We start from the raw sequence: 27,215 nt of genomic DNA, 5'->3' as shown, positions 1-27,215 counted from the left end.
ACAATTAAGCTTCTTAAAGACTTAGGAACTGATCCAGCCTTCACGGAAATCAGGGGGAGCCTTTCACGCTTGGATCAGAAGTATCCTTTGAGGAACGCTGCTGAAGACAGTGAGGTTACCACAGCATGAGGGAAGACGCTGGCTCCCAGTAGTTAAGAGCTAAAAAAGAAATTAGGGAAACGGAATATAGTGTTCCTCATGGATTTCAGTTTAAATACTCTTTACGAAGCCAGAGCAGCAGCAGTGTGATTTTGCTTCATAAATGACATCTTTCACTTACGGCTTCATTCTCTTTTCATGGAAGTCCTCTCTGCTCCTGCCAGGGTGCTGTACAGAAGATCTAGTGTAAATGAGAATAAAGACCCTTCGTTTTGGGTTGCTGATTAGATAAATCGATTCACAATGCACATTAATTAAAAATAACTGTGCAAGTGCAGGTAGCAGCACTAAAGCCAGTTAGGCCTGTGAGGGCAAAGGGCGGCCTGCTTGGGGGCTGGAAGGTATCCGTGCCACACCAGCGAGATGACGCTACAATCCAGAACCACCCCTAGGTCCTACTGAAGGATGGGAGAATAAAGACTTACGACTTCTTTATTGCTTTACTTTGGTTTTTGACTGGAACTTTTCTCAGGCCGGTTGTAAAAATAGCGAGTGAAATACTGGCCCTGCTAAAAACAGAGTTTTGCCCTTGAGTCCAGCCGTGCCAAGGTTTCACCCACAGATTAAAACCGTATTGGGCCCTGTCTGTTCAAAGGTTCAAAAGTGGTTCCTGGCTCCACATCCAGATCATTTCCTAGAAAGTTATGTATTGATGTGATAAAGCGTCAGGCTCTGGAGCCAGAGCATATGTTATTTTATATACTCGGATGCCTGTATAGACCACTGTTGACATTGCCGGTCAGTAACACATTATCATTTGCTATTTGTTTTTGTTGCCGATAGCAAACATCACCAGGGAAAAAAAGCAGAAGCATATGCCTTTTATTGCTAACCGGTTCCAGGCCTGCTTTACCCTTCAGCTTTTGGCACCCCGTTTCCACCAACTCACATCCCCGCTCTGCTGGTGATGGAGGTGCCACACATCGCCCACCCCACGCCAGACAGGCTTTGTCCTGTGTGGGGGGCAGTGTGGTCAGTCATCCCACTTGCTGGAAGCAGAGGGAGGTTTGCTGTTGGCTTCGGTGCCCGTGTGGTGAGGCCATGGGGACAGATCTGAATGTCCAGTGTGCTACATTCAAGGTTTTCCTGTCCAAGTCCTCTGGCATGCTCCTCTGCCATGGCATTTGTAAGCCCTTCAGAAGGAGGTACATTCTCCTGCTGCAGTGACCCAACTGCTCCAAGATAGTGGCCAGTCAGAGCTCAGCATCACAGCCAGGACAGACAGCAGGAGAAGGGGCAAGATGAGCTGCACTTCTTGCTGGGACCCTTTGCTCCCCTTGGGGTGCTGCCCTGTTGAGGGGCACATCCACCCTGGGATGATCACGCTCATCTCTGTCACGTCACCTGGGGTGGCATCTCGTGCGTGGGCATTCAAGGACACAGGGAAGCCTAAAAGAAAGTGTCCTGGGCAAAATGTGTGCTGTAGTTGTTCAACAAAATCAGAATAGCTAGGCCCGTTGGAGTAGGTGGTCACTAGAAGATCAGTGAAGGTTGGTTGTCTCAGTGTCAATGAGGTGGGCATTTCAGTCAGCTCTATTATGTGCACATTAGATATGAGCCTCCAGTTCCTGGTGCGTTGTCTGTATGCCCTGGTTAAGGGTAGCTTCCATGTATTCATTAACCCTCTCCCTAGAGGTGTAAATAGAGCAGCCTGTAATTGCCTAACACGTCTGACATGTTAATGAACACATCTCCTGGTGCTCCATGCCTCAGACACACAGGCATACATACACTCCTGCATACGTGCCTACAGCAGGGCTTTTGTATATGGGAAGTGCTTTTTGTGGTCTTTCTCAGAGTACCATCACGTGTAAAGAGAGGCACAAGGTTTATGAGTGATTTTCACAGTGTACACTAATAACTTATTTTCTAAAACATAGAATCACAGAATAGTCTAGGTTGGAAGGGACCTTAAAGATCATCTAGCCCAACCATCAACCTAACTCTGACAAAAAAATAAATAAGAAATAACAGTCTAGCATCGTATGGAAAGGGAATTTTTAGAGGTGATCTCACTTTCAAAGCACAGTGCTAGACTGGAAAGAAGCAGAGTGAAAGACAATTGCACTGCTCTGATTTAATAACAGGAAAGTACTTGCTTTTAATTTAAAAAAATGTGCTCTTAAATCCTGATTTGGGCATGATTTTTTTCAAAATTTGGCAGAAATCAGGCAGAAAACCTGGAACTGCAAGCCTTAAAGATAAATAGACTACAAAGACACTTCCGTGCTTTGTGTGTTTACACTGCTTGTTGTATACATCGTGTTTGAAAATACATCACGATTTGAAAATACATCACTGTATGCACCTTTTGGTCTGGTCTGTTGTTTTTACTTTGGAATATTATTAGTTGACATGTATTCTAGCCCACAGCAAGTTGGAAACCATAGGACAGCTACTGATTGCTGGTACCACATTGCTCTGAGGGAAAAACACCTGAGTAGCAAGAAGGACTGTGACTGAATCTCTGAAGTTCTTACATGTGTTGATGTAGCCGATGTTTTACTGATATCATACAGGTTATAAAATCAAACAGCAGGTTGAATCAACCATAATCCTTAAAAATCTTTCATACTTTTTTTCCAAACAGGTGGAGGAGAGAGTCAACATCCCTATTCGCTGGAGTGGTGAACCGAATTGCCTTGACTGGAACCATTACTCACTTGCACCTCTGATGGCAGCAGCCAGGTAGGAGAGCAAAGAAACGATGGGTTTGAGTGACCTGAGGGTCAGGGCTCGAGTGAATAGTTTTTCATTCTCAGAAGGCTTCACATGGAAGTCACTCACATTTAAATACTGATTTCATGTCCTTTCGTTACAACTGAAGTCAGCTCTTGCTGAAATCAGAAGCATTTCTCTTTTGGGGCAGGTTACTTTTTTTTTGTTCATTTGGAAGTGCTGTCTTTGCTTTGTCCACATATTTGGTTTGCCACTTGCCCTTCTCTATGCAGCTCTTGCACCAAGCATCCAGGGAGCACCCTTTTTGAACCACATAAACAGAAAAAACTTACTTGTAGAAATACAAGAAGAAACGGTGGGTGGGGTTTTGGTATCTGAAACGGTTCTTTTTTCATTTTTAAATTGTCCTAAAGTTGGTGATTTCTGCTTGACCATCTTGCCATTTCACGTGCACCATTGACAATACTGTTAAAGGTTTATTCTTTTCCTCTGGTCTTGAACACTTTGGGCACATAGGAACTGTAGTGATGACAGTGCTGACACTGTAGTATAATGACACCTAAAATAGCTTAAAGATAGTGGATCCCCAACAGCAGTCTTACGATGGCATCAGAGAGTTCAGGAGCCAGTTTATCTTGTCAAGAAAAGGTCTGTTTTCAGCTACTCATTGCAGCTCCATGTTTATTTTGTTGGTAGTCACAGGTAGGGTAGTTTTCACATTGACTTAGTCTCAAAACCAGTTACTTTTGTTGCTGTAGGAGACACAAGGCACTGAGAAGCTCCTCTTCTCTAATCTTCTCTGTATGGGCACATCCTTGATAGTCAGAGAATTGTTAGCCCTCAGAATTTAATGAGACTGGTTTGAAATAGTGAAAAGTTAAGACAAAGTTTGATCCTTCTCGTTGGCCCTCTATTTATTTTTTTTTAATTATTCAATATTTATCTGCAACCATAAGAACTAGGCGTATAAAGAAGACACTGGAGATTCTCACGTGGAATCATGACCACAGGAGAAGGTGTTCAAAGAAAACGCAGAATATATTTTGAGATAAAACCCCCAGTTTTTTCAGAACTATGTAAATGGTGTTGGGCCCACGTTTCATTCTATACATGAACTGATGGAAAGAATGGAGGGGGTTAAATTGAGACGGGCTATCCCTTGAACCTTTGCTCAAACCTGGAACTGATCCCACATATTCTGCAGTCCAGGGCGGTGCTATATGGGATGTCTCTTGTCTCTTCTGATGGATCCCTCTCTGGGTCCCTGCAGTGGAAATTGTGCTCTTTCCCTTCTGCAGTCTCCGAGAGCTGCCCGAGATTTTTCTGTGGAGCCTGGCATCGGGGCTGGGTGGGTGAGAGGGGTGCAAGCTGATGGCTGTCAGCAGGGGTGGTACCAACCAGCACGTCGGCAAAAAAGAAGGGATCCTCCCCCCGAGAGGTGCGGTGGAATTCATGTTAAAAGTTCATTGGGAAAACAAACTGTCCTCATGCACCCCTGAGCTCTGTTGCCAGTTTGGGAAGCATTAACAGCGTGTGAAATTTATAAGCAGGAGTAATGGAATACTCCTGGAATAGTACAGAAACCTAGCCACGTCCTGACTCACCGGGCAGGATTTAGGTGGAAAACTGAGAACTTTGGTACACAAGAGCGTGGCGGCCATCCTCTGAAATGGAGTTCTAACATAAATTTTTCAGGTTTCATTAGCGTGTAACTTAGTGGTACTTCCGTGTGTTGCTGCTGGGGCTCTCTTGTACACTGAGAACTCGCTGTGATGATGTGTCAGTTGTGTAATGGCATGCTTTGCTTTTTTTTTTGTTTGGAACAATGGAATTTTAGAATTGATGCTCTCAATTAACGTAGTTCAGACCCATGTTATTGTAACTATGATAATAGGTACCGCTGCCTGGCGCGCTAAGGATATTAAGGCAAGCGCTTAATACTGGTAGGGTAGTAAATACGCTGTGTGAGCTAATAAAAGGCTCCCATTAAGAAATTGAACCCTATTACTGCCTCCTTTACAGGTGAAAGCTTGCAGTCTGATTCCACCGCCAGATACGGGGCGGCAGGAGTTTTCAGTTTTCCCTGAAGCCGGGAGCGTGCAATGCTGCCAAACCAGCAGTCCCAGGCGCCCTGCAGGGAATGATTCTTGCCGTGGAGAGAGGTTGCACAAGCTGTGGTGTGGAGGACTAGCTCCTCTGCCTTACCCGAGGATCCTTTGAAGATACTGGTCCCCATTCTCCACCGCCTGAAACCTTTTGCTATTTATTCCTGGGTGAAGTGAATGCCGGGCGAGCATAAAATGCCACTACCCTAGTGCTAAAGGAGCTGTTATCCACTTTGCCCAAATAGAAATGGCTACGCAAAGGGTGAAGCAAGTTCAAGGTCTCTCTTTTTTGTTCTGACATCACCCCTAGATCCTGCTGCTCCGTGCTGACGGCACGAACAGGAGGAGTCTGTGTAAACCCAGGGTGATGGGGGAGGCAGAGTGTGGGGGTGTAGGGGGCAAGCAAGAGCTCTCGTTTCTTGTCCTGCTATTAGTCAGAGAAGGGGAAAAACATGTGTCTTCTTCCACCTCCAGGAGGTGGCCAAGCGACTGATTCATTTGCAAAAAGAGCCTCCCTCTGCCACAGCTGCCAGCCTGGTGTCCCCTCAGGAAGCGGCGACACCCTTCTGCTGGCGAGGAGGTGCGCTCCCGGTGCAATGTTTATCTTCTGATTCTATTTATTTCAGAGCCTCCCTCAAGATTCCCCCCACCCCCAACAATAAAAATCAGGACATGTTTAGTGAGATCTAACGACTTAGCTTCATGTTTTCCCCATACACATGATGCGCTCAGTGCCTCTTGGTGCTCTGCGGTGGCCGGCGGCACCTTAACATGCCATGTATTGGAAGGACGTGGTCCTTGAAATCCTCTGGCACCCCAAGCTACTGCTTTCAAACGAGAGCACAGACAGATAAGGGTATCGTGAAGGAGAAATTCGCCATTGCATATTATAAAATCGAGTCCTTAAAAAAACTGGGTTCTTTTTGGCAGCGTTTCACATCGTGTGACTAGAACCCGTATATATTCATGCATATTTCAAGTAGAATATAGTGTACTGCAATTTCTGCTATCTAAGCAAATATCTCGGTAAAGTAATTTAAAAACAGATCTTTTTTTTTCCTTTTTTTTTTTTTTTTTTTTTGTAGCCAGCACTGCACCAATTAAAAGGCAATGCTGGCCTCCGTTAGGCATTCAGGGCCAGGATCTGCCAGCTGTTCGTGTACCTGCTGGAGGCAATGAAGATGCTCAGGAGCTGACCTAGCACAGGGTGAGGCCATCAGTGGTGGGCTCCTTCTGAGCAAAGCTGCGCATGGATTCTGTGCTGCAGCACACACTGCTGTGGAAGGGACCCATTTAAAAATCCAGAAGTGCAAATAATTTTGAATTACAGGCAGCAGGAGGGATTCTTTCTCTGTCACACCTAGATAAACCTCTATTTGTGTGGCTGTGCCATTTCTGCAAGTAACCTACCTTTTGTTACACGTAGGATGTGATAACAGTATCAACACCAAATTCATTTGGGATTCATTTTATGTAACTTCCAATTCTTGTGTATACCTATTTGCATCTATATTTCTGTCTAAAAATATCCCAAGGTTACGCATTCAAGGCTTACAGCTTCAATGAAGATATAGACAAAATGTCAATTTTAAATCTGCCGGTGACATATATGCAGAATTATTGTAACCTGCTATGCTGTAGTAGTGCTAAATTAAATATTTCAAAATAGAAACAAGAAACTATAGCATTTAGGATCATAGAATTATACAATTGTCTAGGTTGGAAGGGACCTTTTAGATCAAGTCCAACCATCAACCTAACACTGATAAAAACCACCACTAAACCATGTCCCTCAGCACCACGCCTACCCATCTTTTAAATATCCTTAGGGATAGCAACTCCACCACTTCCCTGGGCAGCCTGTTCAAGTGCTTGACATCCCTTTTGGTGTGGAATTTTTTCCTAATATCCAATCTAAACCTCCCCTGGCACAACTTGAGGCGGTTTCCTCTTGCCCTATTCCTTGTTGCGTGTGAGAAGAGACCAACCCCCTCTTTTCCACAACCTCATTTGTCGGTCTTTAAAAGTAATCCTGTGAACCTCGCTTTTTTGTTGCTGTGTTCTTATCAGAAATCTGAAGAGTTTACATTTTTGGAAAAATTACGTAACATCCAGTGCCCTTTGCAAATCCGTGTGAGCGGAGCCTCTTGCTCCCTGACGCTTCGCTGAAAAGTTCTGAGAGTGCAAAGTTTCAGCCAGCTGGGAATCTCAGCTCCACGCTAGCAGTTATCTCCAGATGGCTGCACTCTTATTTTGTACCAAATCTTCTAGCATCTCGGTGGTTGCATGTTTGGAATGATGATGTATACTGTTCCACTTGTTTTCGCCAGAAAATGTACAGGGCATTGTATGATAAGCTTTGACACATGGTATAGCTCAAAGAAGAGGTGAGAGAGAGAGGGTGGGGAGAGAAAAAGGGGAAAGGAAAAAGAGTAGGACGGGAGAGGAAAGAAGCAAGAAAATGCGGCAAGAAGAGTTTATGTCAGTGTAATGAATTCAGTCTGACTGGCAAATACAATTTGACTGCAAGTTGTGAATTTCATTGAATTTGATCCAAGAAAGACACAGCTGAGCAATCTGCAGGAAGCAATCTTTTCCTAGAAGTATGCAGCTCCAAACTGTACAAATTCTTCCACTGGTCGTAAAATGTCTGTGCGCCACTGAACCTGTGTAATGGGATACTTTTGAAGAGAAAGTAGTGTATTGAGACAGTCAGCTAAAGAATAACAAAAACCACCATTGAATACAGAAGTCTGAAAGAAGAAAACCTATATAATTTGAAGTTGGCCAATGAAGCCCTAGTGATAAGGACAGTTAATCATTTCTGGTGCAGCTGTTTCCTGACATTTCTGCAAAATGTTGTGGAAAAATTAATGAAGGTTCGTTCAGTAATGGTTTCAAGCTTGGCTAGTGGAAAATATGACAGTATTTCCATCGTCAATTAAGAACAAGCAAGGCTTTTTTTTTTTTTTTTTTTCTGTAGGGGAAGTGGTATGCAGTTTGTACTGCACAGGAAACTGTAGACTTGAGAACAGCTGTGTGATACTAACAGGTATGCAGAGAATATGGAGAAGAGCCTGGGCCCTCTTCTCTTATCACATGTGTTTCAGCGTAGCAGAGCTATCTCTGTTATATACTGGAAAAGACAACTTAACACTATCTAGCACATGGGGTTATTCCTTTGAGTGTCTGACTCTGTTATATACTGGAAAAGACAACTTAACGCTATCTAGCACATGGGGTTATTCCTTCGAGTGTCTGACTCTGAAAATAAATGCCCTTCTTGTCACTTCAATAGCACAGCTTGTATCCATGAGATTTTCATCGCGATTGTATTTTGTTACTGTGATGCCCCAAAAGAATAACTCCTTTGGGTGGAAGGAGGCAGGATATTTTATTTTTTTTTTTAACCGGTCTGTGAAATTCGTGTTGCTTGCCATTCGACCTCAGTGTGTGTGATTTTCACGGGCAGGCAGCACGCCTCGGTGAGCCTGTGTGGTTGCTGAGCTGCCCGGGTGCCGAGCAGCAGGTGGAACCCTGCCGTGGCCGCTTTGTGGTTAGGGGTCAGGGGGGACCTCGTTGGCATCCTGTGCCGTAAGGGCACGGGCCAAACCCCTCTGTGAACTGGGTACCGCACATGCACACGTACTGATGCAGAGAGCCAAGAGAGGTTTAGAAACGTGAGCGTGGCCGGGGGGTGCGTTCCTGTGGTGGGTCAGCATAGCTGAAGGTCACCGCAGCAGCTGAGCAGTGGCCTTTGTCCACTCCTTCACCTCGTAGCCCGCAGCGCCTGGCCGGTGGCCAGCTGCCAGCAGCCTCCTTGATGGCATCTTGGGGCTCCTGCTCCTGCCATGGGTACACTGGGCTCCAGCCCCTCCAGCTCAGCTCCGTCCGAGGGATGCTGAGACTGTTCTATGGCTGTGTAGGCTGCATGGGACAGAAGGTGGTCAGGAAAGAGGCAAGGTCTACTCCTGAAAGTAACTTCTGAAGACCAGTCCCGTGCTGTCAGTAGAATTAACTTTTTTGCTCACAGGGGTCATTTTGTGTTAAAAATGCATTAATGTGAAAATACAGGGCTGGTACAGAAATACCGTGGATCACTGCAGATGTTTAGGGGAACGATTTTCAGGCTGGATATTAGGAAAAATTTTTTCACTGAAAGGGTTATCAGCCATTGGAATGGGCTGCCCAGGGAGGTGGTTGAGGCACCATCCCTGGAGGTGTTCAAAAGACAGGTTGATGAAGTGCTGGGAGGTATGGTTTAGTGATGATGCTCCTTGTTTGTTGTGTGGGTGTTTATTTTTGTCAGTTAGGTTGACGGTTGGACAAGATGATCTTTAAGGTCCCTTCCCACCTAGAAGATTCTGTGATTCTGTGATTCTGTGATTTAGGTGCTCGGTACCTTTCTGGACTGTGAGGGGTTGTACAAGCCTGCCTGTTGTCAGAGCTTTTTTTCTGCCTCTGACTTCCTGAGATACTTTGAGCCTGCCATAAATATGATTTCTAGCCTCCTTACAGCGTATGATGATTTATGGTAAAGCGGTTGATAGAAAGAAGATGTGTTATAATGAATGGTTTACCCTTCTGTACAGGAGACACTTGTTGTTCCTCCTGGAAATTTAGAAGACCCTTAGCAAGCTCACTAAAAATGTTTATCTTACTCTCTGTAGTGTTAGCTGTGGAGTGTGTAGTTCTTGTTGATGGGTTTAAGCCATATAAAACAGTTAATAACAGTGGAGTTACATCCATGATATGTGACCATCACACAAAATCAGCCCCAAGTTCTGGTGCAGTCTACTACGAGGAGCTTCAAGACTCTCCCAAGCAATCCCTGGTGCAGGTAAACCTGTTGGTGAAGTCAACGGCAGCTTTAGGGACAGCTTAAATGTATAAGAGCCTGTCATTAATCTTGATGTGGGACAATTGCCGTCAATACATCGTCGTGCCGGCGGTGGGACGGGTTGTGTGCCACAGGGTGTGCATGGGAGCAAGGGCTCTGCTCTTGCACTTCATCTGATGTGGGAAATCTGAGGGCTCCGGGTCCGACATGAGCTGCTTTTAAACTTCTCAGCATGAGGGCCGTGCCTACAGCTGCAGAGGAATTTCCCATAAAAACAATTTGTCGATTGAAAGCGGAATTTCCCCAAGAACAAGTTTTCCACTGGAAAATCTCCATATTGCTATTTTTATTTTATTTTTTTTGTTTGTTTTTGTTTTCCCATGGAAATCTCTGAATGAAATATTTCCCTTTAAGTCACCTTACTCCGTGAAGATCTTTGATGAGCTGAGCTGAGCTGAAACAGTTTCCGCTGCCATTCAGTTGCATCTGCCTATTATTCCCTCTCGTCTCAGGGCGAATGGCAGTACAAAAACCTCATGCTTGAGAAGTTTCTGTGGGCAGGTCACCTTGACAGTCCTCCACGTCCCACGCTGTATTGTAGTCACCCTTGTGAAAAAGCCCACTAACTACTGAAGAAACCAATGTCATAGTGAAACAGATTCTGAAATAGAGGCACCAGCCCCTGGGAAACCAGAGGAGCCTTGGCCATTTGTGAGCTTATATTTTTGCTGTTCGAACACAGTTTCCTAAGTTTTTGTGTATTTTTTACTGGTAATTTAAAACATCTATGGGGCTTGTAAAACTCTGGGATTCCATTTGAGATTAATGGGGAATAAAAAATTAAGTATATTTAAGTGATTGTAAAATTGGCTAAGGTCACACGATCAAAGTGAAGGACTCCCACACATGTCTTGCTTTATTGCCTGCCCTAACTGTCCCTAGGAAAGGCAGCTGGATAACGGCCGGGACATTACTGTAGGTGACCAGACACCTGGTGCTGAGCATATGGGAAGGGAGAGGAATGCTGCTGACACCAAGGTGTTCATTGTATGACACAGTGACCTCTTATGGATGAATGTTAAAAAAGAATGAATGCACTTACCCCTTTTCACTTTTTAAAGTAGCAGTTTGAATAGTTCCCTAAGATTTGTAGTAGATGCTGTGTTCTCCTGATGGTACTGTGTCTCCAGACTTTCATGAATCCTTGTCTTGCTGGCCCTCATCAGTTCTTTATGGAATCATGGAATTGTTGGAGTTGGAAGGGACCTTCTAGAGATCATCTAGACCAACTCCCCTGCCAAAGCATGATTGCCTGGAGCACATCACTCAGGACTGCATCCAGGCAGGTCTGGAAAATCTCCAGAGAAGGGGACTCCACGACCTCCCTGGGCAGCCTGTTCCAGGGCTCTGTCACCCTCACCGTAAAGTTCTTCCTCATATTTGAATGGAAGTTCCTATGTTCCAGCTTGTGCCCGTTGCCCCTTGTCCTAGCGCTGGAAACTGCTGAAGAGTCCGGCTCCATCATCCTTCAACCCACCCTTTAGTTACTTGTAGGCATTAATAAGGTCTCCCCTCAGTCTTCTCTTCTCCAGGCTAAAGAGTCCCAGCTCTCTCAGCCTTTCCTCATAAGGGAGATGCTCCAATCCCTTCATCATCTTTGTTGTCCAACGCTGGACTCTCTCCATTAGTTCCCTGTCCCTCTTGAACTGGGGAGCCCAGAACTGGACGCAGGATTCCAGTTGTGGCCTCACCAGTGCAGAGTAGAGGGGGAGGATGACCTCCCTCGACTTACTGGCCACACTCTTCATCCTGTTCTCATTAGACATGTAGCCGGTCCTACTTAAAGCACCAAACCTTTGGCTTTATTGCCTGGTGACCAACGGGCAGATTTGACGATGGTGGCTGGTGGCACGCACAGAGAACTAGCCCATGCTGTCCCCGAGGGAAACAGGTCCCCCAGTAGGAAATGGGCTGTACCAGAAGGCGCTCTGTGTGGCAGCCACTGCACCGGAGGAAGCTCTCTGTCTACACGAGGCTGAAGGCTGGCGCAGATTTCTTCCCCTCGTGCAGGCAGGAAGCAGCATGGCAGATGTCTGGCTTTCCTTAGGCAGCTGCAGAAAGGCTTCTCAGAAAGGCACGGGAGCTGTGGTTAAATATTACAGTCTAACCTTTTGCCTGCTCAGAGACCGAACAGGAGCTAAGTAACTTTAAACCATTAGCTCCATTTTAAGTATCTCTTCCACAGGCCGAAGGGCAGTTGACTCTCAATCATGTTATCTCTTCCAAATGAATGACTCGGAGTGAAAAAAAAATGGGCTACTCTATAACCTACGGCAGAGCACGGTGCCAGTGCATCGAAGGGAACAGATAATTTCAAAAGCCCTCCTCTGTCCCTCATTCTCCCCCTCTCGTAGGATTCTCCTGATTGCCCTCTCCCTCTTATTCTGTCACTGGTTTGTTTTGGCCATCTTAATCTTCACTGGGCAGCCTGAAACAGATTTCTGAACGCTGACTGCTGGATCTGAACCTTCTCGCTTCTGGGAGGAGTGACAGCTTATGAAGTGCTCACTTGGCTGTGAAATCAGGAGGGTTTTTTGAGAGCTGCCTTAGCCATTAGCCTGGCCAGCATCCCCACTCTCACCAGAAGGTGCTGGGAGCCCTCCCAGCTCCAGACCCTTCTGCTTCCCCACTGCCCAGCTGCCCCAAGTGGTGCCGAGGACAAAGGTGGCAGATCTGAATTAAAAGAAGAGGTGGCACATAAGGACTGGTCATTTAGTCTTCATTTAAATATGTTAAAAATTGCCTTTAGGAGATACCAGCATAACTCACTGGCATTCAAGGGAACACCAAATAGACTTTCCATGATAACAGTGAAGAACTTAATTGTACCTGAAAAGCTGAACAGGGTTTCAAAGATAACACAATGTGACACCACCATTTCCACCTGTATACTGTCCTTTGGGGGAAAAAAAAAATAAATAAAGTCCACCTCACTTTTAATCCCCTGTACTAAAAAAGAAGGTGTCCTCCAGTTATAATTCATAGAATCATAGAATCACAGAATGGTTTGGGTTGGAAGGGACCTCAAAGATCATCGAGTTCCAACCCCCTGCCCTGGGCAGGGACACCTCCCACCAGACCAGGTTGCTCCAAGCCCCATCCAGCCTGGCCTTGAACCCCTCCAGGGATGGGGCAGCCACAGCTTCTCTGGGCAACCTGTTCCAATGTCTCACCACCCTCATAGTAAAAAATTTCTTCTTGAAACTGGAATTTCAGGAATTTCAATCTTTCAATTGAAACTGGAGTTTTCATTCACCTGTTAGAATTTAAAAGATTAAGTGGAGGAGGGATCATAGCAATTTTTCCGACCCTTTGGCAAGAAAAAAGGAATAGCAAAACCTACATTGGTGACAATTAGTTGTATTTCACAGTTGCATTGCAAAAGCTACGAACGGCCTGAGTTCTAAATTTAAGATAGGCAGAAATTGTTCTGTTTAGTGTGTCCTAAAATTATCCAGCACAGAAATACTTTGGGGAAGTGTAAAAATTAATTCTCAATTTTTCAAAAGGCAGCTTAAAGGGGAAGGAATGCTGATGTGGAAGTATTGAATAAATGCCATCTCGGTAACAATTTTACCAAATGTAGGGAAGAGTCATACACTTCGTGTCCTTGTTATAAGATTCTTGGAGAAAATACTCCCACTCAGATAGAAATTCAGCGTAAACAGCTCTCTCGCTGTTAGAGCTGATGTACTTTTGAGGATGCAGGGGCTCTTAGAAGGAGCGGAGCGCGTTGTGCAATAACGTGACCTTATGTTGCATAGACACTTCCAGTTTTGGAATGTGAAATGTCTGAAACTGGGAGTGGGCGGAGGAGAGGTGGAGCCAGCCAGGAGCCTGGGTGGCTGCGTTTCTCAGAAACTCTCTTTCTGCTGGTGAGCACTGCTAATTTGCCAAGCGCATGGCTGAAGCCCTGAATAATACGAGTCAAACCACTGAACAACATCGAGTCGCAAACGGACGCGGAGCTATAGGGTGATATTTTGGAAGTTAAACTTGTAAAACTTAGCTGAAAACAAGGCTGAATTCTTTCAGACCCGAAACCACAGCCTCCCAAAATGCGTCAGAGGCTCTTGATGCTGCAGCGAGGTCAGCTTCCCTCTCCCTCCCGCCCCCCCCCCCAACCTGTGAGTCAGGACAACTCTATTAAAGGAAGCTTTTATTGGAAGCTGTCAATAGAGAGAGAGGTAGACAACATGCAGATGGTGAGGACACAGTGGGAAAGAGTTTGCATCCTGGGTCTGCATAAATGGTCACCAACAGGGAGAAGACCATTTTTCCTGGAGAACAGAGGGATACTGAGGAAAGAATAGTATTTGAGCAAGAGGTAGGTTTGCCTGATTTCACCTTCTCTCTAATTAAAACTAGGATTCAGAGTCCACTCAAGCTGGCATCCTAACCATTTCTCAAGGGGGACAAAGGCTAAGTCTCTTGTGGGCACGATGCCCTCAGTGCTTGTCCACAGTTCCTCCTGTATCTACTTTTGCTGAAAATCACAGAAAAATAATCTTAGAGCAGCTCAGTTCACTGTAAAGAGAAAAAGAAAACTGTGGAGGAAACAGAAAGTATTGAATGGGTGAGAATTTCAGCAGCGTGGTCTTGATTTTCAGGCCATGGAGACACATTTTGAAATAGAAACTTTTCTGTGGGCTAGTCATGCACTTGGTCTTTCCTTTGCTATAAATCCAGACCTGCTCATGAGTGGATCAACGCTACTGGGGCATAAAAGTGTCACTGAACAATGCTGTCCCATTTATATTAGTCTCCTTTTCCTTATTGTTTGTTATTGCTGTTACTACCTGGGCTGCTCTAGCGGAGTGTTAGCATAGATGAAATTCCTCTAACGAGCAGCATTTTAACAGCTGGGACCTGTGGTTTTAGATGTGCTCTTCTTTTAATGCTGGCAGAGGCTCTGTGCCTCTTGAACTCAGTGTTTACTGCTACAGGGGAAGAAATATCTTGCAGCAGGTTTGTGATTAAAAAGATACCTCTAGAACTCATTTACAGCGTCAGTACTTTTGTTGTTTCTGTGTGAGATTGCTAGCAGAAGGAAAGAGATCCTGGAAACCAGCTGTAGTTATTTAATTCATGACCTGTCAGAGAAGGTGGTTTTGGTTTCCAATCCTGACGAGCACCTTGGGTGAAAAGCAGAGCCTGGTCCTGGCTCTGCAGAGAGCTGACCTTCCTGAGCCCCCAGCACACTGGGTGGCACTGCATCTGAGTGATTTTCCTGAGACCATCCCATGTGGAGTTTTCCACTCTCTAGAAAGCTTATGATGTACTGGTTTGATCCACTTTCCATTTCACTGGTGGAATATTTCTAATAACTTTCCCACAAGCTGGTTCAAACTGCATAAAAAGAGGAGGAAAAAAAACGTTTCTCTTCTTTGCATCTTTAATTTTCATGTCGATGTTAAGATTTGGATTTGAATCCATGGGTGGTGCATTTTATAAACAACCTCAAAAACGCTTTGTTCTAAGAGGTGTAAGTAACCTTTTCTTTAAAAAAAATGAAAAACAACTGGATGCGCTTGTGGTGTCCCTGTGACTGCCAAGCATTCATTAGCAAACGGACCTCAGGCAAGTGGACCTCTTCATGCAGATATGTCTGAGCTCGTATGGGGACGTTTTCACCTGTGGAGTCTGCGTTGGAGAAAACAAGCTGCCCTTGATAGACTTGCTGAGGCAGGTATTTGCCTGAAATTAGATTCATGTTTTCCATCCAGAATGTGTTCTGTCTAAAGATGGTTGTGAAGGAAAAAAGAACAGAAGTACACGTTCTTAAAGTGTAAAGCAATGTGATGGTTTATCTGAACTGTGTGGTGAGGGCAGGAGGTGGGGGCACAGAGCTCTGCCTGGGGCTGCTGCAACAGGCAAAGGAGCTCCTGGCCGTCTCAGCGGGACTAGCTGCCACGTTCCCCTTTAGATGATTCAGCAAATTGTTTCCATGTTGGACAAGGTGGAAGGACGCTTCCTCTGCCATGTGCCTGGTCACCAGCCATCCAAACCTGCTGCGAGCAGCCAGCAGGAAGCATGGCTGCCCTTGACCTCTGCTGGCCTTTCTCTGGCCTTCCTCTGCCCTTTGGCCTTTCTGGTGAGGTTCTGCTGCAGTCAGGCTGCAGGACAGCGACGTAACTGCCAGCATCTTCCAGCATCTTCCAGCATCTTCCAGAAACCTGCTGCGAGCAGCCAGCAGGAAGCATGGCTGCCCTTGACCTCCGCTGGCCTTTCTCTGGCCTTCCTCTGCCCTTTGGCCTTTCTGGTGAGGTCCTGGTGCAGTCAGGCTGCAGGACAGCGATGCAACTGCCAGCATCTTCCAGCATCTTCCAGCATCTTCCAGCATCTGGTCTAGTGGGAGGTGTCCCTGCCCATGGCAGAGGGGTTGGAACTGGGTGGTCTTTAAGGTCCCTTCCAACTCCAACCATTCTATGATATTGTGTCATGTGAAACTGCAATTTCGTTCATATCAGTTCTAAAGGTCCCTTCCAACCATTCTATGATTCTGTGTCATGCGAAACTGCAATTTGGTTCATATCAGTTCTGTTCTTGCTAATTTTATTTTGTTAAGCACGTTTATATAGAATATAAAAGTCCAAATCCCGTTTTAAGATTAGATTTGACATCCTTGAACAGATCAAGGAGAAAAATAAATTGTTACCCTGAAGAAAGCTATGAAGAGAAATACCAGAGTGATAGCTTCTTTGCTTTTAAGTTGTGCTGATCAGAAATCAGAGGCTGAGTTTTGGATCAAACGTCCGTGGCGGTTCCGCAATCAAACACTCCCAGCTTGTGAAGATGCAAGCGGCGGCTCCTCCAGTTGTCTCTAATGAACCTGCAGCTCTTTGTTGGTGCTGGCAGAGCAATTAGGCTCCCCGCTAGAAGAGTGGTGTTTGTTACGCCGTCGCATCCAAGTGACGGGGGTTGTTTTACTCAAGCGGACCTCCCTGAGCCACAATTAAAATGGCATTTTCATCTCATGCTTGGCGGTCGAGAAGAAGCTTTTGAAGATCTTAGTCGCTCTGATGATGAGCTCGGTAGAGGAGTGAAATCAAACAAGGGTCTTTTGTTGCAGCAGTTGGGTCGTGACTGAGACAGTTGGCTCTTTCATTATAGCGAACATGTAGGTGGCCTTTCTCATGTTTGGAGATCCAAGAGAGGAGCTGTGACTTTGCCGACACCTTTGAGGGGAGAGGATTCAATCCTTCGCAGGAGCGGGGTCGTGTCAGCTGCACAGCACACGCCGGCAGCGAGCCCTTTCCTCTCCCCTGCCTTGAAGTCACAGGCTCTGTCTTTCTGGCAGGATCAGATCCGAGTGGTGGGATCGCCCTCGATTCGGGCAACTTAAAATCTACCTGTAATTTTTTTTGCACCTGTTTGATGGCGGTATTTATAGCTCGTTTTAACCCCTGCTTTCTCTTTGGGGTAATGGTTACCAGCAGCCTTCCTGGCTGGTCCTGGTTCAGCTCTGGGGGAATCGCTGGGTGTAATTCGGAGGATGATTGGGGTGAGATCAGGTCTTGAAACCCGAGTCAAGTTAATGATGAAACTTGAGTTTTGTTAATAATACATTGTAATTATTACTGCCAGGGGGGGCAGATATCTCGTATTTCTCATCTTTTACCTTGAGGATCCCAGTTACAGTGGTCTGCTGCCCTCCCCAGCCCTTCTGCCCCTTGCTGGGGTCTGTGAAAGGAAGATGTCCCATCTCCTCCCCCAGATTTCCCCTCGAGCTTTCCCAGGTAGAGCAGATGTGGGTGCGTTGCACAAGCCAGGGGGGCCGGGAGGAGGATACGTGATCAACAGATGAGCGTTAATAATACAAGATGCCTAATTGGACCTGCCCTTTCGCCCAGCAGTGAGGACATATGTCAGCCCTCAGCGGGCACCCAGCCCGTGGCAACCTGCTCCCACCTCCTACGGGTCTTCGTGAGGGAAAAAAAATGGCGTGAGGAGCCGAGGTCCTGCGTTAATTGCCAATAAAGCCTTAATTCTGACCTTCTGTAGACTGCATCTATCGCTCGCACCGCGGCCGTGCCGGGCCGGGCCAGGCTGGAGAGGTGACATAAATCATGGCGTGCGTTAGAGGCTGGTGAGTGGGAGGGAAGGGAGGGAAGGAGGGGAGAAGACGCCGGTGAAAGTGACACCGCGCAGGGGCGGGAGGGGGACGGCTGCGGCAGGAAAAGCCACCTGCGGCAGGATGTAGGAAGATGTGAGACAGCGCAGCCCTTCGTCACTTATCGCCCCGTCTCTTCTTACCACCTCCCGTGGCTTCCCCTTGCAGCCTCCCGCCCCGGCTGTCCTCGGCTGCCCTGGAGCACCCCACCTCCCCTGGGCCCACCATGGGGTCACCCAAGGCCGGGGATGAAACCGGTGGTGCCATCACCCAGTGTTGACTGTCGTAGAATCACAGAATGGTTTGGGTTGGAAGGGACCTTAAAGATCATCAAGGTCCAACCTCCCTGCCACTCTGATCACTCCCACCAGACCAGGTTGCTCAAAGCCCCATCCAGCCTGGTCTTGAACACCTCCGGGGATGGGGCATCCACAACTTCTCTGGGCAATCCATTCCAGCGTCTCACCACCCTCACAGCAAAAAATTTCTTTCTGGTATCTACTCTAAATCTCCCCTCTTCCAATTTAAAACTGTTGCCCCTTGTCCTGTCACTACACTTTCTGACAAAGAGTCCCTCTCCCTCCTGTTGTTTTGTGGGAATTGCCATTGTGGAAGTGCTGTCCCCCCTGAATCACAGAATGGTAAGGGTTGGAAGGGACCTTTGGAGATCATCTCCTTGTGCCAAAGAGGGGTCACCCAGAGCAGGCTGGACAGGAACACATTCAGGTAGATTTTTAATATCTCCAGGGAAGAAGACTCCACCACCTCTCTGGGCAGCCTGTTCCAGTGCTCTGCCACCCTCAAATTAAAGAAGTTTTTCCTTATGTTGACATGGACTTTCCTGTATTCCAGCTTGTGCCTGTTGCCCCTTGGGCTGTCACTGGGCACCACTGAGAAGAGTCTGGCCCAGCCTCTCAACACCCACTCTTTAGATATTGATAAGCATTGATGAGGTCTCCTCTCAGTCTTCTCCAGGCTAAATAGACCCAGGTCTCTCAGCCTTCCATCATCAGAGAGGTGCTCCATTCCCTTGAGGTGCAGGGACCACCAAGTCCTGGCTCCCACCCCACCCGTGCCACGTGCTTGTGGAGGCACAAGCTAGGGGGTGATTTATACTCAGGAAAATAACTTTGCAATGGTCACAGTTTAAATATTGGCCAACGGAGAAAACCCCTAGCAGGAACTTACCGAAAAAAAGAGCTACTGCCTCGTTTTGTTTTACTTCTGCTCATTATCTCACCTGTGCCATGACTGTGTGTGGTGTGTGACACTGAAAACAGAAAGTTTTCATACCCTTGAACCCCCCACAGGGTCTGCACTGGTCCAGCAGATGCTCATCATGGTTTGGGCAGCAGAGAAGGGAAGGAGAAGGTGCGCGGGCAGCCCTGGAGCCCTGGGGGACGGAGGGAGGTGGCATTGAACAGGGCTGGGTTGGATGTGGTGACGCAGCCCCGTGCCATGCTCCAAGACGATCCGTGGCTGCCCCTTCCCACCCCATCCACTGCTGGTGCCAGTGCACACCCCCACAGCAACACCTCCCACCAGGGGATTGATCAGACTGAGAAGCTGCCATTTCTTTCCCTCACATTATTTTCCAGTCAGCCCTTTTCTTGTGCATGGTTAAAGCTGTGTCTTGTAGGGGCGTTGAAAGCCCAAGGCCCATCTGGGTGCAGGGGGGCTGTGGTGCCACCTTGCCACGGCAGCCCCCCTGGGCCAGTGGAGCAGTGCTACTGGTGCCCCCAACCCCGTCGAACCGCGGGGCAACTGCCAGGTTCTGCTGCCGACCCCAAGGAACAAAGCTTTGGGGAAAAGGCATCAGTCTATTCTACACGATTTTGGAGAATACCATGCACTGACAAATATTTTCTTAAATGTGCAGTGAAGGTAATTTTTCATTTTTCTAATAAGCTTTCCAGCTGCTTTTTAAATTTCATCTTCTCCTTGGTACATTTTTCTTTTAACAGGAGAAGTCTGAAAAAAGAGATAGGTAATATATAACTGTTACTTAAAATTTCTGCTCCAAATCTGAGTGGAGAAAAAGGCTGCAGTTCTGATCACTGTGCTTTTAGCTTTGTAACTTCAGAGCGGTTTGGGGCATGTGGTCCTGTCTCCTATTAACTTTATGTAAATGTACTGCCAGAGTATGGTCTTCAGTATTTAAACCTACTAATAATTATTTTTACATTCATATTTCCTCTAATATAATAACATTTACTCTTCATTTCAGATGAAAATTAAATTGTCTGAAGAGTAATATCATCAGCTGATTTGTCTTGCATCACAATGTTTATCTATTCTAGTAAAGAAATCAGTGACAATTAAATTTACTGCTAAGACATTGGATGAAAAGCCAAAACTATGATGCTGAACAAAGAATAGTTGTATCAATGGGAATTAATCACAGCATATCAAGAAAAGAGCACGCTCTCAATTTCCAACTGGATATAATGTTAAAAATACAATCATATTAACTTCAATTACTTTTTTTTTTATTTTAAAATGAGAACAAAATAAAAATTGTAGTGTCAGAATAATCAATTTGATTGAATCTTGAACCTGAAGTTGGCAATGTATTACAGGGGGCTTTTTTTCCTGTTGTAAATGAGAGAAAAGGTCTGGTATAAACCTGTGTGTTTGCGTTTAACCCTGGCCCCAGAACAACTGATGTGAGGTATTTGGAGCCACACAGGAAGGCTGCATACTAATGAAACAAAACCCTCATGCAAACATCAGCCAAAGGAGTCACGATATTAAATAGAAAAACCATAATTGCAGAAAAGACCATTTCCTTGCACAGCTCCTGTGGAGCACTAGAAAGTTGGCATGCGTATTACTGCCAGTAGTAATATTGTAGTAACGTACTTTAAAGAGTTGCAGACACTCTTAAGAGACTTCTTGGGACTGGGCTTGCCTTCCCTTTGTGTCACAGGATCACAGAATGATACGGGGTTGGAAGGGACCTCTGGAGATCATCTAGTCCAACCCCCTGCCAGAGCAGGTCCACCTAGAGCAGGTTGCACAGGAACGTGTCCAGGTGGATTTGAATGTCTCCAGAGAAGGAGACTCCACCACCTCTCTGGGCAGTCAATTCCAGTGCTCTGCCACCCTCACAGGAAAGAAGTTCCTCTTCATGTTTTGATGGAACATCTTATGTTCAAGTCTGTGCCCATTTCCTCTGGGACCACTGAAAAAGGACTGGCCACATCCTCTTGCAAAACTCGGACCATGCAGAAGCACAAAGTCTCCCTGGAAAGAGAGGTTGGTGAACATCTCTGAGCATTTCTGCCAAGCGTAGCTGTGGCTCATCCCATTGCAATTAAACCCATAGAAGTCTCAGGACTCCTGGCACAGTTAGGTGGGATGAGCAGTGGGCTCGGAGTGTGGCCGGCCTGACACCGTGAGCATGGCTAGTGAGTGCTGATGGTGCAAGCCCTCCTGTTCCTGGGCTTGAGGGAACCCCTGGGCTGCAGCCGAGGGGAGCAGGTAGATGGATGCTGCGTGGTGTTGGAGTGGGGACTTCCGCTCACTGCCATATGTGTGCCAGCCAACATACACAGGGACAGCACCAGCAGTTTAAGGGCACATTCATTTGCAAAGCACAGGAAGCGGAGGGCCACGAAGATGCTCAGGGAGCTGGAGCACCTCTCCTTTGAAGACAGGTTGAGAGAGTTGGGATTGTGCAGCCTGGAGAAGAGAAGGCTCTGTGGCTCCGGGGAGACCTTATAGCAGCCTTCCAGTACCTAAAGGGGGCTACAGGAGGAGGGAGGGACTCTTGATCAGGGAGTGGAGCGATAGGACAAGGGGGAACAGTTGTAAACTGAAAGAGGGGAGATTTAGGTTAGGTACTATAAAGAAATTCTTTCCTGTGAGGGTGGTGAGACACTGGAACAGGTTGCCCAGGGAAGCTATGGCTGCCCCATCCCTGGAGGGGTTCAAGGCCAGGCTGGATGGGGCTTTGGGGAGGTGTCCCTGCCCATGGCAGGGGGGTTGGAACTCAATGATCTTTATGGTCCCTTCCAACTCTAACCATTGCATGATTCTATGCTATGATTCTATGAATCATTAATTCCTTTAAGTACAGGTATTTGGGAATCGGAGATTCAAATGTGTCGTTGGAAGCACTTCTCAATATTGCTCATATTAAGCAGATGGTCATTTATACTCGTGCCACTTTATTAGGCAGCATAGAAGTGCCTTCAATGGGGGTACGTTATATTTACACCCTTCCTACAAGGTCTCTTCTGCTGTTAAGCTGGTGTAAACTACCCTCAGAGTAGACGGGACTAGCAGAACAGGGCTGTAGAAGTGCAACTGTGTCTGTTCAGTCTTTTGGGCTCTCTGTCTGCTTCTGGTGGGGCACAGCCTTCTCTTGAGGGCAGAGCTGGCTCAGGCAGCGGAGCTGGCATAGAACGTGTCCCACTTCCTTCAGCTCTTACAGTCTCATTTCTGGTCCTCCAACGAGTTTGCTGATAAAGCTCGGATTTTGCTTCTGAATTTCTTTCCTAGTCCAATCCATATTAGGATGCCTTAATTGCAAACTCTCGTCTTTTCATTACGGGATGTCAGGATGCAAAAGCCATGTGGAAGATCTACGTGGAAGATCTACCTGATCTTTTCACATTTAATCTTTCGGTAATCTCAGTGAAAAAGGGACAATTTCAAAATCTGAATTTTCCCCCTTTGTGTTCTCAAGTTTCTCAAGTTATGTTTAGAAACAGGAAACTCTTACATAAAGGTAAGAGTGTGTTTTTAACAAGAAAAGTTGGTGTTAGACCAGCTAAATATATCCACACAGTCATACTCAGTGGGTAGTCCTGGCTATTTTTAGGCTTTATTTTTGCCTCTCTTTATTTTTTTTTTTTATTTTTTCTTTTGGTGACACCTCCACTGTACCTTCAACTGGTAGTGAGGCACGGCTTCCTGCACTGGTATGGAACTTGCAATTACAGGAGGAGTCAACCTTGTCAGGTGTCATTTATCACACGTCGCAGAGGGCTGGTTTCGGCGAAGGAAGAACAAAGCTTAATAAAAAGAGAGAGAGGGAGAGAAGAGAGGGAGAAGCGTTCTCTTAATAATTTGCCCTTTGCAACAACAGACCCTTATCTGATCACCCACGCTCATCTGGCTGCTGACGCTGTACTTGCTTCATTAGTACGAGCTATTTTTACACCTTTTGTGTCTTTTGAGGAACCGAGTGGGCCTGCTGGCTTGGAGTGATTCACCGTCTCCAGGCGAACAGGGTGTCCTCAAAATCCTGCGAGGGGGGTAGGAAGAGAGAAGTAGGGGGAAGAGTTCAGTTGAATAAGCAAGTCAATTAGTTGTCATAGGTGGTCTCATCTCAGCTAAAACATAGCGCTTTAGTCTTAAGGAAAATAGCCTATCTGCTTTTGGTTTCAGATGGTTAGGAGCTATCCCAAGGAACCTTTAGTAATTAATTAGTTTAAGTGTACCTTAGCAAACATGAAGCCCCATGTGCTTGTGTGTTCACTCTATGTGTTTGTTTTGCTGCCTGTGGAGGGGATGTTGGGAATTGCACTAGGGAATGTTTGGGAGTTGAAGTAGATGATCTTTAAGGGTCCCTTCCAACTCAAACCATTCCGTGATGGTATGTTGGTGGTACTTCCTTTCGTTTGTAGTTTACAAGAGTCACTGGTATATCACAAGCACCCAAGAGACTTTTGGACCAGATCTTTAGCTGATTTCACTTCCACTTTTGCCAATGGAAAAAAAAGCTAAATTTGGTTGACCAGGCCAAGCATGGTGCAGGAGAAGGAGAACGCTGGAGGTTTTTAGAACTGAGCAGTGGTTGCTTTCTCTTTTGATAGACCATCAGCCCTGAAAATGTCCTCTTAGAGCCACCAGAGCTCTCACTTGGTGGCTGAAATTAAGATTTTTACTGTCTTTATTTAGACTTTTCCTGAGTAGGAACGATTTGTTGTCCCATTGTGTCTCTTATTAAGTTCAGAATAATGGCTTGACATTGCAGGTTTCCTTGGAGTAGTTTCAAAAGTTGATGTGGTGTGGGATACATACATGAAACTTTAAGATGTTATTTGTACTAGGAGTGTAATACTGCACCCTGCTCTAACCTTGTCTGATAGTCATCATGAAACATGACCAGCATTTCCCAAGAAATGTTTTGGGTTTTATTGTTGTGTGCTTGTTGAGAATCTGTAACCGAGCCTGGTTACAGATTGCCCTGTCCCTCAAATATCAACACAGCCCTGGGGAAGAACAAATTTTTTATAAGCGGATTCAGGCATATTGGAAGAATCATAGAATCACAGAATGGTTCGAGTTGGAAGGCACCTTAAAGACACCTCCCACCAGACCAGGTTGCTCCAAGCCCCATCCAGCCTGGCCTTGAACCCCTCCAGGGATGGGGCAGCCACAGCTTCTCTGGGCAACCTGTTCCAGTGTCTCACCACCCTCACAGGACCTTCACCTTTTTAGAGGTTTTTGCTCAAAAGAGTGATGTTCATGTTAATAAACACACTTGGTTTGTGTTTTGTAGAAAGAAACTTAACTGCAAAGAGTGAAATTTCATGTATACCTACAAAACACAGCAGAAAGCACATGCATTTACTGAAATTTTTAAGAGCTGTTCTAATGTAATTGGATATTATACATACTGACTTCCAATGCTTCATGCAATAAAAAGAAGGAAGTACTGTAAAATATGGCCAGAGTAATTTTAAAGAGCTTTTTTCTTTTTTTCCCTTGCTAGGCATCCGGAGGGTTGTAAAGAAAGCAGCATCCTTAAATGTGCAGTCTAATTAATGTATCTTATATTACTGCTGTGGTGGTCAGAGTCTTCAGGCAATGCTAAGTGACTGGATTTGCTACAGCAAAATGCCTGTATTGAGTCACTAGTCAAAATGAAACATTTTGGCTGCAGATGACTGTTGTGACATCTGTGTGATACATAGGATTTGGGGTTTAATAGGTGATCTCAGCTGAACTTTTAGAAAATTATTCATAATGGATCGAAAAAAGTGCCCAAAAGGCCCATTCTACTTTGGGTGCAAAAAATGAAGGGGAAAAAAAAAAGGTAAGAACACGCTACTGATGTTTCGCATGGGTCTGTTTTTGTTTTGACATGTGGTGACCACAGGGCTTAGTAAACAATGACAGGTTTTAAAAATAAGCTTGTATAATAATTGGTGTGAGTGAAAAACAAACGCAAGCTCAGATGCTATAAATGTCTCCCTATGTAATTCTTCCCGGGGTGAGGGCGTCTGTCAGAGGCAGCGCATTTGCTCATTCAAGAAAGCGTTTGAAAAGACACTGGTATTTTCATGTGAAACGCAAGTGGCTCCTTCTGAGGCGGTGTGAAAGGAGGCAGAGCTGCTCGCAAAAGCTGCTGCCGTTGCATAATTAGGATTGTGTAACTTTTAAACTGAGAGCACCTCACTTCCCAGAAAATTCAGCGGTATTTTCCCTCCGAGATGAAAATGATCAGCAAAGGCATGATATTTGACAAGTATTTCCATTTGGCGACAGAAAAATAATTACTTTGTCTCTAAAAAGGATGCGGTATTTGCACAAATTTTGGTTGTTTTCTTTTTTTTTACCTGGGAAAAAAAGCTGTATGGTATCTTAGCAGGGACTTACCAGCACAGCTCTGTTCTCCCCAGCTGCTGCCCAAGGCTGCAGTTCTTGTGTGAAAATGAAGTGGCATTTCAGACATGGCATGTCGTATCAGTTAGGAAAACCGTTCTATCTGACAGTGTTATCAGTTTGAACTCTCCAGGGACACTGTTCTTAACCTTCTTACTGTAGATGTTGTTTTATAAATCTAGAAATGACTCCTAACCACATCCACACGGAATATTGCTCTTTGTATGCACTTTATTTTTCACAAGTGCTGCTAAATTCATAGTTTAATTAATCTGTCCTTTGTAAGGTGTGAAATTTCCCTTTCTGATTAATGTTTTTCTTTGTGTTGAATTGAGAAAAAAGTCTTTAATCTCAGTAATTTTTACCAGTTCTTTGGTTGCAATCCCAATGGCATCACGTAGCATCCTTGATTAGTGTCTGAGCCTTTGCTTTTCGCAGATTTTAGGTATTTGGCCATTTTGGGGGCTACATAATGCCTGTTTTTTTCCATGATAATTGTTTGGGGCCAAGAGCAGGGCCAAAGCTGAATTTCTTTTCTACATTGCAGGCATGAAAAAGTAGTGATCACGCCTACAAATAGTGACCAGAAACTGTTTCATGCTATCAGTTTGGCACGGTATCCTTATGTGCAATTCCTGTGGCTCAGAAGAAAGTGAGATAGGGTTGAGTTTCTGCCAATGAAGAGAGCAGCCCAAGAATTAAGAGCTTATTTGTATCAGAGCACTGCTTCGGATACTACTTTTTTAGTCCGGAGAAGAGAAGACTGAGGGGGGATCTGATAAATGCCTATGAATACTTAAAGGGTGGGTGTCAAGAGGATGGGACCAGTCTTTTTTCAGTGGTGCCCAGTGACAGGACAGGAGGTAACAGGCACAAACTTGAACATAAGAAGTTCCATCCAAACATGAGGAGGAAATTCTCTACTTTGAGGGTGGCAGAGCCCTGGAACAGGCTGCCCAGGGAGGTGGTGGAGTCTCCTTCTCTGGAGACATTCAAAACCCGCCTGGACAAGTTCCTGTGCAACCTGCTCTGGGTGGACCTGCTTTGGCAAGGGAGGGTGGACTAGATGATCTCCAGAGGTCCCTTCCAACCCCACATCTTTCTGTGATTCTGTGATACTGTACATTGTTAAGATGAATTTCATAAATACTGTTTACTTGCTACTTGAGAGAAACTCATTCTTCTTCAAGTTAGGACCAATGGGATTAGAATCATAGAATGCTAGAATGTGTTGGGTTGGAAGGGATGTTTAAAGGTCATCAACTTCAGCCATCAAAATAGTATTTAAAGAGGACCTTAGTGGTGGGCATCTCTGACCCTTCTCTACATGGGAACTGCTCTCACTCTCATAGGTCACTGTGTACTATGATTCAAAAGAAAATTGCGGGGGAAGGAGCAAAACAACCATGAAATTTTTGTTGCCTTCTGAAATTTTAATAACACTGGAAGTGCTGTCTGTCAGATCTGCCATTGCTCTGCCATCACATTTTAAGGTCCACATGGGAAATGAATAGTACTTTACTCATCCGTTTTCGTATTTTAACTTTTTCCCCCAGGAAATAAGTAACAGCGTGAGAAGATTAGCGGTTTATATAGTTCTCTTGTTTACTTTCATATCTGAGTGATCCCTATAGAGATA

The 27,215-nt window shown here is 45.6% G+C and overlaps 1 protein-coding gene across 1 annotated transcript in view; it reads left to right on the top strand.

Moving 5' to 3' along the window:
• Positions 1–27,215, top strand: part of LOC106886526 (transcription factor HIVEP2-like) — a 144,785-nt gene that overhangs the window by 93,365 nt on the left and 24,205 nt on the right. The window contains exon 3 of the mRNA XM_014939549.1: positions 2,750–2,847. The gene's annotated coding sequence lies outside the window, so the exon portion shown is untranslated. The remainder of the gene's footprint in view (positions 1–2,749; positions 2,848–27,215) is intronic.

This window comes from Calidris pugnax, unplaced genomic scaffold (assembly GCF_001431845.1).
Source record: "Calidris pugnax isolate Ruff unplaced genomic scaffold, ASM143184v1 scaffold57, whole genome shotgun sequence".
In the NCBI taxonomy this organism is placed as follows: Eukaryota; Metazoa; Chordata; class Aves; order Charadriiformes; family Scolopacidae; genus Calidris; species Calidris pugnax.
This window is presented reverse-complemented; position numbering and strand designations above follow the sequence as displayed.